At 37.2% G+C, this 19,597-nt stretch overlaps 1 protein-coding gene across 2 annotated transcripts in view; it reads right to left on the bottom strand.

Annotated features, from left to right (window-relative positions):
• Nucleotides 1–19,597, bottom strand: part of LOC107048463 (POU domain protein CF1A) — a 119,849-nt gene that overhangs the window by 96,153 nt on the left and 4,099 nt on the right. For both annotated transcript variants that reach the window (XM_015271630.1, XM_015271631.1), the window contains exon 2: nucleotides 9,092–9,191. The gene's annotated coding sequence lies outside the window, so the exon portion shown is untranslated. The remainder of the gene's footprint in view (nucleotides 1–9,091; nucleotides 9,192–19,597) is intronic.

Genomic DNA, 19,597 nt, shown 5'->3' with positions numbered 1-19,597 from the left:
CCAGCATGCACGACGGAAGGTGGCGTCAGTTTATCGATTGAGCGCCCTTAGAGTTGCCAGCGCATTTCCCACGGTATCAGAAGATGCCGTGTGTGTCATCGCCGGGATGCTGCTGATAGGAGTACTCGCCGAGGAACGACGTTATCTTTATCGGCGAAAAAGTTCAACAACGCTGAGTTCAGCTGAGCTGAGGATGGATGAGAGGAACAACAGTCTGCATCGATGGCAGTTGCTGTGGGATGTCTCGACCAATGGGAGATGGGCTCACCGCTTGATCCCGAAATTGGATGTGAGAGATTATTACTATCATATAGTCTTTAGTATAGGGGCATTCGGTAAGCTCCTCCCGCAAAACCATCCAACTCATCGACGCAAAAATTAAACATTTCACCAAATAATTGATACAAATATCCCTCGTTCTGCTGAGGTATTGTACGACAGAGGTCATCCCTGGTCAGAAGGTAAATCTCTTCGAAATTGCTGCGTATGCGATAGTGGTGTTCTTCAGTGGCTGGCANGATGTCTTGACCAATGGGAGATGGACTCACCGCCTGATCCCGAAATTGGATGTATGGGTCAAACGAACATATGGAGAAGTCAATTAATATCTCACACAGATGCTCTCAGGACACGGGTGCTTCCGGCAATATCTTCATAGGTTCAAATATGAGGAATCGCCGGAGTGCCCGGCCTGCACTGGAGTCTCCGAAGATGCGGAGCATGCGTTCTTCGTGTGTCCGTGCTTCAACGGGCCCCGCAGTACACTGGAGACTACACTCGGAGAGAGAATTCAGCCTGAAAACCTGGTGGAAGCAATGCTTTCATCAGAAGCAGCCTGGGAGGCAACCAGCGCATTCGCAGCGGAAGTTCTAAAAGACCTACGCAAAACGGAGCAAGAAAGGAACATAAATAAGAAAAAGAGGAAGAAATGAGATGGAAGAAGCGCAGGCTTTGATCGGCCGAAGGAAGAGCTACTGCTAAACCCTCCCCCGTGCTGTAATGCCTAGCGGCGGTTCCAGGGGGAAATAGGAGGCAGGTGTGAGGGGTATGTTTTTAGTCCGTATTGGTTGCACATTCGCCGAGCTAAACCAAGCCAGGTCTCACCAACCTTGGCAGCTCGTGGTCGTCATCATCCAGACCAGACCGAGTTGGGCACTACTCTCTGGGAATTTCCAAACCCGCGCGTGTGCGTAACTGCATTTTTCCCCCTGAAAAAATTTTTTAAAAAAAATCTCTCTCTCTCTCCCCCTCTCTCTCTCTCTCTCTCTCTCTCTCTCTCGCTCTCTCGCTCTCTCGCTCTCTCGCTCTCTCGCTCTCTCGCTCTCTCGCTCTCTCGCTCTCTCGCTCTCTCGCTCTCTCGCTCTCTCGCTCTCTCGCTCTCTCGCTCTCTCGCTCTCTCGCTCTCTCGCTCTCTCGCTCTCTCGCTCTCTCGCTCTCTCGCTCTCTCGCTCTCTCGCTCTCTCGCTCTCTCGCTCTCTCGCTCTCTCGCTCTCTCGCTCTCTCGCTCTCTCGCTCTCTCGCTCTCTCGCTCTCTCGCTCTCTCGCTCTCTCGCTCTCTCGCTCTCTCGCTCTCTCGCTCTCTCGCTCTCTCGCTCTCTCGCTCTCTCGCTCTCTCGCTCTCTCGCTCTCTCGCTCTCTCGCTCTCTCGCTCTCTCGCTCTCTCGCTCTCTCGCTCTCTCGCTCTCTCGCTCTCTCGCTCTCTCGCTCTCTCGCTCTCTCGCTCTCTCGCTCTCTCGCTCTCTCGCTCTCTCGCTCTCTCGCTCTCTCGCTCTCTCGCTCTCTCGCTCTCTCGCTCTCTCGCTCTCTCGCTCTCTCGCTCTCTCGCTCTCTCGCTCTCTCGCTCTCTCGCTCTCTCGCTCTCTCGCTCTCTCGCTCTCTCGCTCTCTCGCTCTCTCGCTCTCTCGCTCTCTCGCTCTCTCGCTCTCTCGCTCTCTCGCTCTCTCGCTCTCTCGCTCTCTCGCTCTCTCGCTCTCTCGCTCTCTCGCTCTCTCGCTCTCTCGCTCTCTCGCTCTCTCGCTCTCTCGCTCTCTCGCTCTCTCGCTCTCTCGCTCTCTCGCTCTCTCGCTCTCTCGCTCTCTCGCTCTCTCGCTCTCTCGCTCTCTCGCTCTCTCGCTCTCTCGCTCTCTCGCTCTCTCGCTCTCTCGCTCTCTCGCTCTCTCGCTCTCTCGCTCTCTCGCTCTCTCGCTCTCTCGCTCTCTCGCTCTCTCGCTCTCTCGCTCTCTCGCTCTCTCGCTCTCTCGCTCTCTCGCTCTCTCGCTCTCTCGCTCTCTCGCTCTCTCGCTCTCTCGCTCTCTCGCTCTCTCGCTCTCTCGCTCTCTCGCTCTCTCGCTCTCTCGCTCTCTCGCTCTCTCGCTCTCTCGCTCTCTCGCTCTCTCGCTCTCTCGCTCTCTCGCTCTCTCGCTCTCTCGCTCTCTCGCTCTCTCGCTCTCTCGCTCTCTCGCTCTCTCGCTCTCTCGCTCTCTCGCTCTCTCGCTCTCTCGCTCTCTCGCTCTCTCGCTCTCTCGCTCTCTCGCTCTCTCGCTCTCTCGCTCTCTCGCTCTCTCGCTCTCTCGCTCTCTCGCTCTCTCGCTCTCTCGCTCTCTCGCTCTCTCGCTCTCTCGCTCTCTCGCTCTCTCGCTCTCTCGCTCTCTCGCTCTCTCGCTCTCTCGCTCTCTCGCTCTCTCGCTCTCTCGCTCTCTCGCTCTCTCGCTCTCTCGCTCTCTCGCTCTCTCGCTCTCTCGCTCTCTCGCTCTCTCGCTCTCTCGCTCTCTCGCTCTCTCGCTCTCTCGCTCTCTCGCTCTCTCGCTCTCTCGCTCTCTCGCTCTCTCGCTCTCTCTCTCTCTCTCTCTATATATATATATATATATATATATATATATATATCATATCAGGGGGTCGCCCTGACAAAGTCAATTGTTTCAATGGGAAGCGGAGTTCGATGAAAGATCATACACTCAAACATACTATTGAAAAAAAAATTGATCATATTTACATTAATGATTAATAATAGCTGTCCACATGAGAAGAGCCCACTTTGTCGATATGGAGTTATGTATACTCCAATAATAATAATAACATTTCGTATATTTTGGAGCTAAAAAGACTCCGATAGTATCAAAAATGACACCGCTAGGGAAAAACAAAAAATTATTTAACGTTGATTTGAATGGGAGTTACGGAGAGAAAAACGTGAATCACTCGAAAAATAGATGTAGCGAAGTGGACCCTTTTCATGTGAACGTACACAATTGGAAGTTGATTGGTGAATGCATAGTTGCCAGATTCGGTGATTTGTCGCCAAAATATCTGGCAACACTGTTCAATTGAAAAATATTGAAATAAATCAATAATAATTAGAAAAATGCCGTTAGAAGGGCGGCGGTGGGTCATCTGACGTTAAAGCGAATCAAATTCGACGGAAGGTGACAGAACTCCCTGTAGCTCAGTCGGTAGAGCACCAGACCTGCTTATCAGATGGAACGTCTGCGTGCATTCGAGAGAAAATGTTTAAGAACCTGCTTATTTATATATAGATTTCCTCATTCCAACTACCATCGTAATGTGAGCAATGAAGTTCTTTATGACAGAGCATATATCCCAAGAATCGACATTTTCATTCAGAGATTGGCTAGGAATTATTTTAATAAACTCAAATGTATTGAAAACGATGCTGTAAATGCTTTAGTGGAGTTCCCAGCTGATGAGGCAATTGGAAGGGCTAGATGTGGCGACATCAAACCCCAATATTTTACCCAATATGATAGGATGGGTCTTTTCCAATACGAATGGAATAAGCCCATCCTATACCATATTAGCAGACATAAAAAAGTCAAAATAATCCCCATTGATGATTTTGAAAATAGGGAATTGATCTACTCCTGAGAGATTCCAAAAATTGATATTGATAATTTCGATAGAATTAATAAAAAATATTGGGGTTGGAAGCCAACGATAAATACATGAGAGAACTCACAGCTCGTGAATTAATTTACAAACATACAAATAAAAATAAAAATAGACAACACACACGCTGCCTAGGAATAATTACCGTTCTCCTCAGATTTATTCTATCTACCAATACATCAGATACCATATAAATCATTATATAAAAAATTTACTATCGCTTTATACCAGTAATAATTATTTAGGGGAGACCGGGGCGAAGTGGAACGGTGGGGCAAAGTGGAACGGCGGGGCAAAGTGGAACGCGGGGCAAAGTGGAACGGTAGCAAATTTTGGTCTTGTAGGGTCAAACACGCTTAAGGGTCAAACAGGGAAGTAATCGGAAGGACCAACAGTTTTTGATGGTCAAATAAAAAAAATCACTACGACTTGTAACCATATTTCGAGTAAGAAGTCTTAAATTAAGAACCGTTGGGTTCTTGAGGGGGTACCAAGATGAAACATGGGAATCTCCAGTTGATAAGAATATTGGAGCGACTCTTAGTATATTATGAAGTATTTAAAATAGTAAGGAAAATTTTCAGGCTCAACCCATTTTGCTCCTTACGTGGAGGTAAAACCTCGTGTTTCGAGGTTTTAGCTTATAAATGCTCCTCGCACCACGATTTTCATTCCACTTGAACTATTTCTTTTCAATGTTCGTTAGATTCCATAGAATAAAACTATTTTTCTTTTTTTTTCAATTCAGTAACGAAGCGGTAAAACCGTTTAAGGATATCTTTTATAGTTTAATACAGACCACAGTATAGATTCAACAATTTTCAATCATCACATTTGTCAATTAAATTGCGTGACAATTTTTTTTAAAAAATCATGGATATTCAGCGTCATTCAAGTTATAATTTTGTAGGGAATTATCATTTTTTTAAACATTCCCTTCTTATAAATAATTAATTGAAATTGTTTAAACTTTCAGATACCTTATTTTTTAGGCATGGAATCGATTTCTGATAAAATTCTGAATATGAATAAATTTTTTGCCTTTCCGAACAAATGTTTTTTATCGTGGAAAATTGATTGTTGATAAATTTTTTTTTAAATGCTCGTAATTTTAAAAAATTTCAATTTTTCAATTGTTTTATGAATTCCTCCAAAATTAAACTTTTTAATTTTTTTTCACATTTTGAAAATATTTTCTGACGGTTCAATATCGAGATTCACATTCAGACCTTCACATTTTAAATAATAATATCATTGCAAAATGTCCTGAAACTTAGGGTCAAATGGAGCTAAAATGAAAGCTCTGATATTCGACGACAAAAGTAGAAAATCATTTCACTGAACAAAAAATAGCCGAAGCACTTGGACATCCTTAAGTTGACTAATCCTTCACCTGAGTGTTTGAGGAATATTTCAGAATCTAAGGTAAATAGCCAAATTTTCGTAATAACCTTTTTTGTAACTCGAATGACAATTATGGTACGAGGAGCATTTTGAAGACACATACCTGGAAAACTATGTTCTACCTCGACGTATGGGGCAAAATCGGTTGTACCCAAAATTTTCGTTACTTTTTAGGTATCCCTTAATCTATATACAGACTCGCTCAACGACTATCCCTATCAAACGAGGACTTACAAATTCCACCTGGGTTCGAAGTTTCACCCTGGCTGAAGGGGATATACACCACTGTTTGATCCTCAGAAACGTTTGATCCTTCATCTTTTTTCGACTAATAAAGATTTTTAAAAAGTTATTCAAAATTCGCTCGAATCTCGTTTTTGCTACCGTTCCACTTTGCCCCGGTCTCCTCTAATTAATGTGATCTAATACCATTATCACATTACTTTATTATATAAATATATAGAAAATCTATTTTTCATTTTCCTCCGCAGATACTCTGTTGTGCTTTTTTTCGCATTCAGCAAAGAATTGTTATCCTTTTTTTTAAGGAACTTCCGCAGTAAGTATAGTTGGTGAAAATTTCGAAATGGTATAAAGACGCAATATTTGGATCATATGTTGTTGAGTACATTCAAAAACTATTCCCAAAATTTCAAGTACCTTGTCCACCCCATTTTCGAGATATACATCGTCAAAAATGGAAAAAACACAAAAATTGAATGTTTGGCGATGCATATCTCAAAAATGGGGTGGACCAGGGACTTGAAATTTTGGGAATATCTTTTTAATGTGGTCAACAACATATGATCCAAATATTGCGTCTTTATACCATTTCGAAATTTTCACCAACTATACTTACTGCGGAAGTACCTGCGAAAAGACTTGCATTGTGAACCAAAATAAAATGTTATTATGAAATTATATCTCAAAAAATATAAAATAAACTAGAGAGTCACTAATGGGTCATAAGTTTAATCAATAAGATAATGTTATTTACCATAAAAGTCCTTTGATTCTATTTTTTAAGATATGTATATTACATATCTTGAAAAATACGTGTATTGTACATATGTAAATATTGATTGTTTCTTGAATAAAAACCTTGAAAAAAAAAGTAGAGCACCAGACCGGCAATCTGAAGGTCGCGAGTTCAATCCTCGCTTGGGCATTCCTCAATTTTTTCCGGAATTGATTCACAAATATCATAGTTGCCAGATTCGGCGACTTGTCGCCAAAATATCTGGCAACACAGGGTGAATGAAATGATATGTTTCTAGCTTTATGATCAAATAGTTGAATTATTGAAATTAAGTTCATTTCAGGAAAAATTGATTATTTAAACTCCGAAAAACTGTTCACTGCATGTTTTCGGTCGAGACAGTATATCCCGCATAAACGCGGTGAACGTTTGCCCTCAATTAACTTCATAAGTGAGTAAGAAGGCGTGTACTCAACCCGTCCGTCTTAGGGGCCCTATACAAAACTCGACCCACTGTGAAATGTCTCATTGAGTTTCCAACAAGACAGGTTCTAATAACATCAGTTACCAAAACGTCGTCTTCTCCAGAGAAAAAACAAGTGGGAAATTGCCCTTGCATCATATATAGTATGGTTTTTTTGCTAATAGATTAGCAATATGCTTCCGAACGGTCATTTTGCATACTAATTTTGTTTTTATTTTTCTATAATCATGATTGTTCACTTCTACAGTTTCGTATTCCATGTTATTGTTTTCTATGGAATTTTTCTTATTTCTCTTATTGTTTACGATCAATCATATTACCAAATCGGTTGTAATAATCAATCATTTTTTTGTATACTCTTTTAGGTTTTCACGACTTATTCTCAATTCTCATTTTATCCCTTCGTATTGCATTTTCTGAGGGGTGAAGGTAAATTTCACTTTTGAAAAATCTCCCTTGAATCATTTTTATGAGATAATTTGTGTGAGATTGGAGTGTCATGAATTTTGGTCTTTTTTGAAATACAATCATTTGTAGTTGGAAAATTTGTGCGTCACGTGACCGTCATTTTTTGGTCATATGACGCGATCTAAAAAATTACGGTCATTTTGCATCTCTAGGACTTACCCCAGGTCGACGTGGGGACCCCACGTGACCCCGGAATGATTTGCCAATGGGATTTCACGTTCCCGATGGCGGAAAAAAATTGAAAACCCGTTAGTTTTCGTGTGACAAGTTCTCGTCATTCTCGAATCAATTCTAACATCTCCATCATTTTATTCACACCTAATTGGATGCATTTAGCACAAGTTGCTGGGAAAAAGCATCAAAAACCGAAATTTCCAAAAAATTGATGAAAATTTTCCGAATTTTCAAAAATTATCTCAAACAAGATTTATCGAAACAGCTATCGTGATTATCTTTTAACTCTGACTTAGTAACGTTGAAACAAACATTTTAATCTATGATTGAATCCATTTGAGGGCGAAAATCCAGAGATATCTACAGTACTCTGATTAAAATTTTTTTTTTCTTTCTTCTGATTTTTCGAAAAATTAAACTGACGATGATTGCTATCACCTCCATCTCCGAACTCGGTCAAGAAGAGACCCCAACGATTTTTTTGAGCCGTCATTTAATGAATTTGNGGTGGTGGATAGGGCGCACCAATACCTACATTTGAGGGAAAAAAATTATTCGATTCCATCGCTTCCCTAGCGCACAATCGAAAAAAACGTTTGTTACATACACACGCACATACATACACACGTATGGACACGGTCTAAAAAATACATATTCGGACTTTTGGGGTCGTAATAAGTTCATATAAAACAAAAAATCAAAAACTTAAATTTGCATGATTACAATGCTTCCATTCGGAAGCAAAAAACAGTCATAATCGCCCCATCGGGGTCTCATGTTTATATCGGGATATAGTATGCATCATTTTGATGATTGATTCATGAAAAATGAAATGATTGTAAAGCAGTTCCCCATGAATATGAATCTGATAGAATGTCAAATAAAACACTGGCGTTATATGACAGTTTTTTCCACAATCCTCAAAACCGAAATGCAAGCGTTCTCAGCAATCGAAGAAGTCGTTACTGGACACAGTACAATCTCTTCGTTAATATCCTTCGTAATAGCATGCTTAGTACCTTATATACAACAATGAAATAGAACTATGAAATAGGACATGAAGAAAATAACAAACAACAAAAGTTGAAGGAATTTAAAAGAAGCGAGGGAAAAAATATTTTGATTATTATGTTGTATCTGAATGAAAAATGATGTTGATCTTTTACTTGCAATATAAGAAGCCCCTGATTCGTCGATTATTCTTCTTCAATGACATTAAGCAGTCAACTCGTTAATCTGCTGATAACTTGTTAGTACTAACGATAGAAGTAGTTGTGGTTTACGTAAGTCAATGCTCGATCTACTAGTCAGATATGGCCACACACACTGCTTCCTACTGGTGTTGGAGAAGTTGGATACGAAGGTGAATACCGAAAGTCGTGCATGCTGCTGAACAAACCTGAAGTCACTGATGTACATGTGTTATCGAACTCTTGGAAAATATCAAATACATGCAAAATTGATCGGATTATATTTCGGAACTTGGGATTGCCTGCTGCAGAGTGGCATTCGTTTTGCATATCGATGAGCTTTGAGAGTATGAAACGCATTTCGTTCCCTTCTGCACTTGTTTCTCGAGGTAATTGCATGACCAGGCGCTCAATTCTCGTGAATACCATATTTTGCGATGAATTGGAATGTTTATTACTCCTAAATACTCACGTAGAATCTTAACGACCATTAAAGAATTAACGTTTTACCTTTTTTTAAAAAATTCATCTTTCTAATATCTCCGCAACCACTGGAGACTTGAGAACTGAATTTTGATTTTTCGTCCACGAACTAGTTGACCGAAAAAACCTGTAAAAAAATCGAATTTTTTGATTGGAGCATCTAAAAAGTTATGCTACTTTTACAAAAAAAACATGAAATTTATAATTCCTGAAGAAAAAAAGACATTTCCAATAGATGAATGATTTTCACAGTGTTAGATGGAATCGTCGACTGTGCGATATTACCGATAACTCGGTAAATATATCCGGGCAGTGGAGAGTAAATTCGACAAATCTGGAAGTTAAATAACAGAGCGACAAATCTCTTGCAATATGGCCAAAGAATCACGTTTCGAATCAATACAGCGAATAATTAATCGAAATCGATCCTGAAGGGAATATTTAACTGTGAAGTTGTATAAGTAAATTCATCTTCCACAAATGACTGAAATGAAAGGAATGATCGATCATTCAGTTTAATTATTAGAGACGTCTGTAACAATGAAACCTTAAAATTATACCATCCTCATTACGATGTTAATTTAAACAAATACAGAATATATACTGTGTTCCGACAAAAATGATTAACACACATTTCCAGAATTTTCGGTTGTAACCTGATGCTTCATTAAAAACGTAGTTTATTGAGTCTGTCTTACATTCCAACTGTTCATATTGACTGCCTAAATTCCATTATCGCTCGATTGAAATTTCAATGGCATCATTAAATGACTCAATCTATGTCAAGATGTGAAATCTTATTGTGATTAGTCATCGATGCAAATCACACATTCATTCACTTTTCAGCATCTTTCTATACCCCATCTAATTCACTCAATATCATATCTGACGAGTTGGGAAAGGAAATACTTATTAATTTTCTACGTGAAATAAATGCAAATCAAATAATCAAAATGTGAACTAATAAAAATGATAAGATGTCATTGACATTGTTGAATACATAGGTAAAAATTAATTTGGAATAAAAGTTTCACGCATCACTTTCACCGATGGGATTATGCTCGTGCTTCATTTTCGACGGTTGAATACCCGGATAAAGAGTGTATATTTGCTATGAGTTTACTCAAGCCAATACCATAAATTATTTTTTTACATTTTCTGCCCATGCCGCGCGACAGACGTTCTCCATCGAGTGTCAAACCTTTTAATGTGTGAGTTACCTATCACTTCAAATGTTTTCAAGTCAACCATCAGTCTATAACCATTCACCTTCTTGTATTTAAACTTGTGTATGACAGAAAAAGAGAAAGATATTAAATAAACGCGTGGGTCTCCACGAGTTGTTCAAGGACTACCTGGTTAGACGAAGGCAGCGATTGGTCGCGACGCGACTGCGCAATACAGAGGTGCAAAGTAGCGGAGGAAGGTAAAGAGGTGAAGAAAAAAAATCACCAATGGAAAAAAACTATCAAAGCTCTCAAAGAAAATTTTTCAATTGACGGATTACAAATATCATTACAGCTGATGTGGAGGGAAAATAAAAGTTTATTTCAGTAGAAAAATGATAAACATATTGATTTCATTTTTTCACTAATCTCAATGCCAGAGATGAAAGAGACAAATCGAATAACGAAGACGAGACGTTAAGAAATAGCTTTCGTGTAGAAACAACTACTTTATTCGTCACACATAGTCAAAGCATCTGTGTACATATCAAAATGACGTCAGCCTTACCGGAAATGGAACGTAGGTAGCACTGCTTATTAAGTTTCGACGACAGAGTGAGGATCACTTGGTGTGTTAAGAATGAACGAATGAGTGAGATGGGTTTATGAGAGTAGTTTAGAGTGACAGTGGAGGAGGATGACGCGTTCAATTGTTTCCTCCGCACACGCGTGTCACAAGTGCCACGTACAAAAAACGACACACGGGGCTTTTCACCAAGTACCTACGTATGTTATGCCGAGTGCGGATGTTGTGGCTACTTCGCACTGCCATCAATATATATACAACTACAGTGAATGTGGGCATCTCGCCTATTAAATCAATGCCGCACAGAAAACAAATGTTCTCCTAGCGGATTTGTTTGAACTTTTGTTTCAATAATTTTAATTATTGTAATTGTTGACTGATTTGAAATTCCGAAAATAAAGTTTTTCAAATTTGAATTGGTATTATCTCTCATAACTTCAGTAAAAAATAGGAAATTCGCGTTATAAAATTGAAATGTTCTCATAATGGAAATTATTATTTTTCTCATTGAATATTCACGACAACTGATTAGCCTGACTTAATCTAATTCTCTGGCATCTGTTATAACCAACTGCAATTTGTAATTCGTCTTCGAGAATGCAGTAAATTAAAAATCAATTCAAAATAATATTATTGAAACAACCAGGCACTTCATCATTTCAAATTACATGGGTTGAAATAAAACCGAGGAAAAATGGATTATTTAAAATAAAAATTTCAGTCACAGCATCATCTGAATTTTCAATGTTGTGAGTTTGAATTCAATTTCAAATGAAAATGTTCACTAAATTTCTCATTCATCTTGAAAATTCCAAAAAATTGGATTTTTCATGTTAAACAATTATTGATTTTTCAAGAAAAGCTTGAATTTCCAAACTCATCGTGAAAATATAACATCAAATACAATTCAATTTTTAATAAATTGAAAATTCAGAGCAGTTATTGCCTGGATTTTCAAAATTTTCAAGATTTTTCAGTGCCGTCTGGACCTGAAAATCGGGAATTACTTGAATATTCAAGAAGTTAACTGATTCATCAATGAATAAATCTACAGAAATTTCATGTGACTTTGGTATTGTAAAAAATTTCAAGCTTTTTCCCTTGAAATTTCAAGAGTAATTTTTTAATAGTGGAGCCTATCGATTTATATACCCTATTATATACTTTATACTCTCACCTAAATAGACTAAATAGACTAAAGAAAAACCACAGAGTTCTCAAATAAGGCGTACTTGAGCCAAGAAAATGGTTTTTTAAGAATGATCACAAAAGGAGTTTTCGTGCCCAATATGCAAAGAGTGCGCCGAGATGAAAATTTTTTGTCGTAAAAATAGATTAAGTAATTGTAAGAATATGGCATTCTCTGTATTTCTTCATTATTCGATACTCTCACACGTATTTCGCTTCTGAAAAACGTTCGTTTTATGCGAAACAAGGGATAGTAATTTTTCGTTTGGCTATTCAATAATTCGAAACAAGAAATGAATTCTGAAATGAAACAATAATAATGATATGATAACAATCTTGTAAGTTAGGAACAATATATTTTTCATCACGCTGTGACGAAAAGTGAACTTTTCGGCACGCTCCGCGTGCCTAAAAGTCCAATTTCCGCCACATGGTGATGAAAAATATTGTTCGTAACTCGTGAAAAAATGTTTTTTAGCTCGTGGGATTATATCACTCGCCTTCGGCTCGTGATAAACCTCCCACTCGCCAACACGTTTTTGCACTCGTTACGAAATATACTATTTTGTCATTGCTGCTACGTTCAGTCCGTGTCGAAAAGTGCCTTTTCGTTTACTAGTAAACGAAAAGTCGAAACATGTAAACGAAAAATGGCACAGTTCGGCACTCGCTGAACGTAACATCACTAACAAAAAATATAGTTCGGATACACGTGCGACGGGGTGTTTTAACTCGTGTGATTGGCAGCCCTCGGCTTCGCCTCGGGCCGCCAACTTCACGCTCGTTGCCATCCCGTCGCACTTGTATCGAAATATACTATTTTGATAAATTTTTCTCCATATGAGATATTTTCATCTAGAATAGCAGGCATCATCTCGTGTGAATTACTCGCCTCTTGAGCGAATTATTTTGTTATTGTCGAAAGCAGAGCGATTATTCATGTTTGAGATTTTCAAATTCGAATCGAACAATTTCTTTTTTGGTAATTTTCAACTAGCAATTTTATTGGTCCAAACAAGATTTGTTTCAGAAACGTTTTTTTTTCTCTCATTGTATGAAACTTGGTCTCATTTTAGAATATGAAAGAAGAACTTCAAATATTGTTAATTCAGTAGCGAAGCGGTAAACCGGGTGAAGTCAATTTTGACTATTGGCCAGTTTTTAACAAATATCTCGGAATCTAAAAGAGATAGAAAAATTTTTGCTTCGAACTTTTTTGTAGAGCCGATTGAGGGCTTTAAAAAATGTCATGAGAAAAATATTACCATCTCTCTTCGATTCCGAGATATTCATAAAAAAACTGGCCAAAAGTCAAAATCGACTTAACGACCCTCTTTTCCGCTTCACTACTGAATTGCGTTGAAGTTCAATCTGTCGATCTCGCATTATGAACGATTGCAGATGGTCCATTTTGCGCCATTCCACTTTACATTAAATCTGCTAGTATGGCTCTCTGTTACAAGAGAGTCTCGGTGACTATAAATAAAATCTCAATCAGCGATCGAATCCTTCAGAGTTCATGTATACATGAACTCCTCTATTTATGCAGCATGTATATGAATATATACATTAGCTTAAGGAGTTGTAGATATTTCTACGAGAGATTGTAGGAATGATTCGAAATTTTTCGAGAATTTTATTAATTTTTCATAGAAATCCCAAATTTGTATTCGATAATAATGCTACTGTATCATGCACGTTATAAAAATGCCATGGATTCGAGAATATTCTTCTTGAAATGAGAAATAATCAGGAAAGCACTATAAATAGTGTTATTGAAAAACCCAGAACATTTCATTCAGAATAAGGCGATGACTCAGTATGGTTATGAATATGATGGTTATCTGTGTGGTTTTTATGAGATAAAATTAATTTTTTGATATCTTAAAAACGATTACTGTGAAATAGATCGTCCTTTTGTTAAATTGTAATGAAATTTCCTTGGCCTTCCAATGGAACGTACGAAGAAATAGCAGATGGGTATACCCATCTCTATTTTTCTTTATCATTTCTCTACCATAGTAACACGGGATATGTATGATTAGCGACAAAATGAACGGTCATTTTCGATTTTGTTTTTCCACTACCCGGAAATTTCGACATAAAAAAAAATTCTGATATAACCTTTTGATTCATAATCTCAATGAAAAAATTTGTAAACCCCCAAAAAATGAGAAAATGTCTTCCATTACGAAACTAAGAAATGGGTGGAAATGAACATGAGAGTTGCAGTAATACGCGTGCGCTTATGGCAATAATTTTTGGTAGGTGTGAACGATTCCTCCGTTATGCGCGGAGGCCTGCAAAAGTGAGGCGAACATATTGAGAAAGAACATGAAAACGTAAGAGATAAAATGAGTGAGAAGGACAGAGCGAGAGGGAGGGAGAGAGTGCCTCTTAGGGAAATATTTGACGTGCGCATGACACATTGGGTGGTTATAGGATAACTGCGCACGCGTTGATTCGTTTGTACTCTTTATTGGAACCTTCCCCGTCAATTCCGCAAATGCTCCTATTGTGAAATGTAGACTTCCCTCGTTAGGACTATGATTTTACAATTAGAAATGAAATAGATGGAAATTAGGAATGATATTCTCTCTAATTTTATCAATTTTTGCCACGGCGATACTCTGATTTTCGTTAATTTTTTTATTATTTTTTTCCCATTCCATTAACTAATATATCTCACTCCCTCTCTTCATTCTTTTGGGCGTTCTTTTCGCGCGCATCACGCACAAACAGAGGCAGCAATTCGACGATGTCCTGATGTTATCTGGTTCTATTCATTTTTCCATTTTTGTTGTTTTCACCTAGCACCCTACTAGTTAAAACCGTAGTCGGGCCTTCTCTTTCATTTTATTATTTTGGCTGTCCCCTTTATTTCAATCTCTGCGCATTTGACATCGCACTGTATGGATAAGGTTTAAATCATATTAAACAATAAGAGGAATAATTAATGGGATGTTGGAAGAGTTCAGCAATACTAATTTATTGTCAAATCGCGACGTTTCGCTGCAAATCGCAGCTTCTTCAGGCTCTGAAAATCAAACATAAATTCCGTGACCGAATGTCACTCTCAATTTTACAATAAAACTCACACAAATACATTGATTGTAATCAAAACAAACACTCTAGCCTGTAATACTGTAATATTAAACAATAAAAAAAGATTGACACGATGAATGAAATTCACGATTAAATAATGGTTGAACAGATGATATTAAAGAGAATAATTTGTTATGTTTTATGTTCATGAGGATTCTCTCATGAAAAATAAGGGTCGAAAGAAGAAACAGACAAAGCAAGACCTATACTCAGTAGCGTCAGAGTCAGGGATGATCATTGTCTTACATATATGAGAGGAAAACGTGTGATTTTTACAGTTGTATCCTGTGCTCGGAGATTTCATCGCAAGGTTATGAGCAAATCTTACCTCCGTATCAAAATAACGTAGTAACACTTTGAGGAAGAGATCTTTTTTAATGTGAATTATAATGTTAATATATATGTTGTAAGTAATGATTATTATGCATGACGGCCAATGAGACGCGGTATACATTGTAATTCACAGATTCACTTGAGCCAAACCTCTCGATTTGGTTAAATTAAATTACAGTGTAACATGCAAATTATAGAAGCCACTGTGTGGCTTCCACATGTAAACACCACTTCAATCTCCCCACTGAATTGCCGATTTTTCGTTCTCGAAACGTGACTTATCTCAATCTGACACGCAACAGAAATGACGATATGCAATTTTTTTTTATTTACTTGGTTCAATGCAAGGAGAGTGTTTATTTCATTTCTCGAGAATTAAACACCTAAACCAGAGTTTGAGAGGATTCACGTGATAATATGAGCGTACACGAAGAGAATAGAAAATTAAAAATAAAATAACAAATTACTATGTAAACATGGTAATCCAAGAGTTCATACTGGAAAAGCTTTGAAATTTGATTCCTTTCAATTGAATGTTTGCGATGTGAAATTAGTTTCTACGATTTAATATAGTAATTTCCAATGCACAAAACGGTCTAAAATTCACCACCGATAACATTATTTTCAAGAATGTTAAAATTGTTTCATTTTTTCGAGAATTTTCAAAATTGAATGAGGAGAAGCTACTCAAATCTTATGAATTTTTATCACAGCAGAACTTTCTATGTTGACTAGTAAGTACTCCAGCGGACGATGAGAACGTTGATAGTATTCAATTCTTGGAATTCCCTCCCTGAGCCGACTACGCAAAAAATTGATTCTTAAATTCTCAAAAATTCAACTTCCCCCCTCCTTCTTTTTCAGAATGGACGTACGTGAAGCAAAATTATAAAGAATCATTTTCAAGAATAATAATAAAGATTAAAAATCTTTTTTTTACTTCAGAGATTGAAAAAACGAGTGCCCGTTTTGGTAGACAAAAGGGGGAGGGAAATTAAGGGGGCAGAAAATAATTTTATATAGGTTCCGTGTATCAATGCACTGCGTAATGATTATCGTTTAGCGTAAGATAACATGATGGAGGATCAATGATTTTGGAGCACGCGAATCCAAATTGTATTGCACAGCGAGAAACAAATAATTTGGTACAAATGGAAGAAATTATATTGCTCTAAATCTTGATAACATTAAAAGAATAAAACTAGTATTGGAAAAATAAAAACTAGTATTGGAAAATACTACTTATTCAGAAATACTAGTTTACAGAAATTTGACTTTTGTAGTGTAGGAGCTGGTTTATTCTAGTGAAGTATTGCTCCTGCGATAGTATAAAAATAAATTTTACGTCAGCAGTATATCGAGAATTATTGAGTCGCAAGAGGACTTGTTTTTTCACCATCCAGGATGAAACTTCCCTATCACTTTAGTGCCATTATTTATAAGCTTTTCATTTTATCAATTTGCAAGCAAATGGAATTGTTCTTGAATGAAGAATTAGTAGATTTCGATACTAAGTAGGCCGTGAAGAACTTTTCTGGCGAATATCTCGCCTTTGGGTCGTTCTATAATCATATGAGGTAGGAAAGTTCTTCACGGCCGTGTATCGAACAATATTTCTTGTCATCGGGCCCAAAAACTGCGATTTAACCGCATGGAGAGAAATATTCAATAAACATTACGTATCTTTTCCGTAATTCCGGAGCGAAACGTGATTGTAGGAAATTTTTCCAGAGCGTTCCGTAATTTTTATCTGAATCTTCTGTGAAAAATTACGATATCGTCACTTAAATTTTCTGAGTCGATTTCATAATCAGTGAATGAATTGTGAGTTCCGTCATTTTTACAGAACATTTCTCTCTGTGCGAGCGAAGCGAGGTTAAAATCCGGGTTTAGCGCGTCTAGTAACGAAAAGTAGTCTTGAGAATCCATTGACGTTCTGGATTTTCTGAGTTCTTCAGGCTTTCAGATGAATGTGAATATTTAGTTACTCATTGAATTTACTGCCTTGGAATAAAGTGAAAATGATTATTTCTTGATAATTGAATTTTAATTTTATATTTAAGGGAAGGAGTAATATTCTAATATTAATGAAGTGTTAACGCTATACATTTACTTACTAATTCGAACCTTAATGCTAAATGCCGAGAACAGCTAAGAGAATTGCTTTCAGCAGGCAATGAATTATACCGTCGAAATTATTTCAAATTTTATCTCTGCAGCTCTTTGGTTTGATCATTCCCTCATAACAATGGATCCCAAAGTCATGACAAGTCAAGTGAAAATGGAGAATAATGTTACTAGATAACGAATGGGATTTCCATTTTTACGCCTTCAAATTATCATTCTGAGTATCAGTCTCCGGTTCAAGGATTGTTTGATGTGTAATGTTTAAATAAAGTTCAACGCCAAACCGTTATTGTATACTTTCATCTCGTTTATTAATTAAAATTCAGTAGTAATTTAGTTTCTGCCATTCTAACAAAACGTTACCACTCGCCAAATTTTTTTTATTCATTTTCATATTTTTTCATTTTTTCTCATCATTTTTATTTTACGTTAATAATAATTAATATTTAATGTAATAATATACAGAGGGGATTGGAGTTTTTTTATCATTTCAGTTATTTTTTTCCATTTCTTGCAAATGACCCTTTTATGTATTTTTGTCATTTTTTGCATGGTCTTATATCATACACCGATTTGCATTCCCTCTCACTCTCTCATATTCAGCCCAATTTTATTTTTTTAATTTCGTTTGGCTTGGATAAAACAAAAACCCTCGTGTATTATCATTCAATTTCTTTCTTCGCATGTCTTTACCATTGCAGATATTTCGTGGTTGCATTTTTCTTTGCAAGAAATAACGTAATTTTTCGCATTCCACTTTATCAGTTGACAATCGAATATTTATTGGCACCATTGATAGTTGACGAAAAATTAAGCCGAATGAAAAATCCGCAATGTCAAATCCATTTTCTTGCTTACGTTTTCCAGCACTTAAATTTCATCTATGTACGCTTTTCGTTCATTTTTTTGTCAGGTAATTTTTTATTTACAACCGAGAATAGGTGCGGGTCCTATTGGCTAGTCAATTTACAATTGTCGGTGTTGATTTTTAACGATTATTTTTTTTAGTCATTTCATTTTCCTATAACCTCAGTCCCTAATCAATCACAACGCCACATAATTCTTTTACTTTCTCACTGTACACTCACGTTTCATTACAATAACAAGAACCAAAAAAGTATGCAATAATAACGAATGAACGAACGATCGGTAATTCCCTCGCAAGTCCGGTATTCTCGCAATTTTTTCTGCATATTATAGATTTAGTTATTAGACAAAGAAGACAAATTGACTCTCAAGATGTTGACGAGAGTCAAGCAATAATAATTGAATAATAACAATCACAACTACAATTTTCAATAATCACAGTAAATTTAAAGATGATAGATAATAATAGTAATTCATTTTCATACCATGTATTTTATCGCCTTGTAGGTGCCGATTGAAATGTTTCTTTCTAAATTTTCACTACAAATATTGAATGGAAAAACCAACAAAAGCGTGAAGAATTGCGAGGAAAATTCTGATCATTACCAAATTAAAGAAACATAATCAAAAAATAAGATTAGCTATCTTCATCATTTTTTGTTTAATCGTTCGCATAAATCGATACACTGCCACGTCAAGGCGAGATTCGCACGGGTTTCATTTCTATCCTTCCTTTAAATTTCTCCAATTATTTTTCTCTGTTCTCGTCCTTTTTTCATGAGCGGAGAGTAAGCCGCGCGACCGGATTTTTATATTTCATTAATCTGAAGAAAAATTAAACATGAAAAAATGAAGAAAAATCAGGATATTATATACTCGATGACGTGCGACGCAGTACGCTCTCTGAACTCACTAACTTTATCTGGTACAGTATTTACAATCCATATTTACTTATGTTACATCACCCGGTGGATTCCACGCGAGCACAAGAGCACTCCCATGCGGTATATGGTTTGCTTACAAGTGTTAGTCCCTCTCTATGTGTGTACTTTTTTTTTGCATTTTTCAAATACGTATACTTTGTCTTCTATCTCTTCATATATATATATATATATATATATATATATATATATATATATATATATATATATATATATATAT

This window comes from Diachasma alloeum, unplaced genomic scaffold (genome assembly GCF_001412515.2).
Source record: "Diachasma alloeum isolate Michigan unplaced genomic scaffold, Dall2.0 Dall_scaffold_00193, whole genome shotgun sequence".
Taxonomy (NCBI): domain Eukaryota; kingdom Metazoa; phylum Arthropoda; class Insecta; order Hymenoptera; family Braconidae; genus Diachasma; species Diachasma alloeum.
This window is presented reverse-complemented; position numbering and strand designations above follow the sequence as displayed.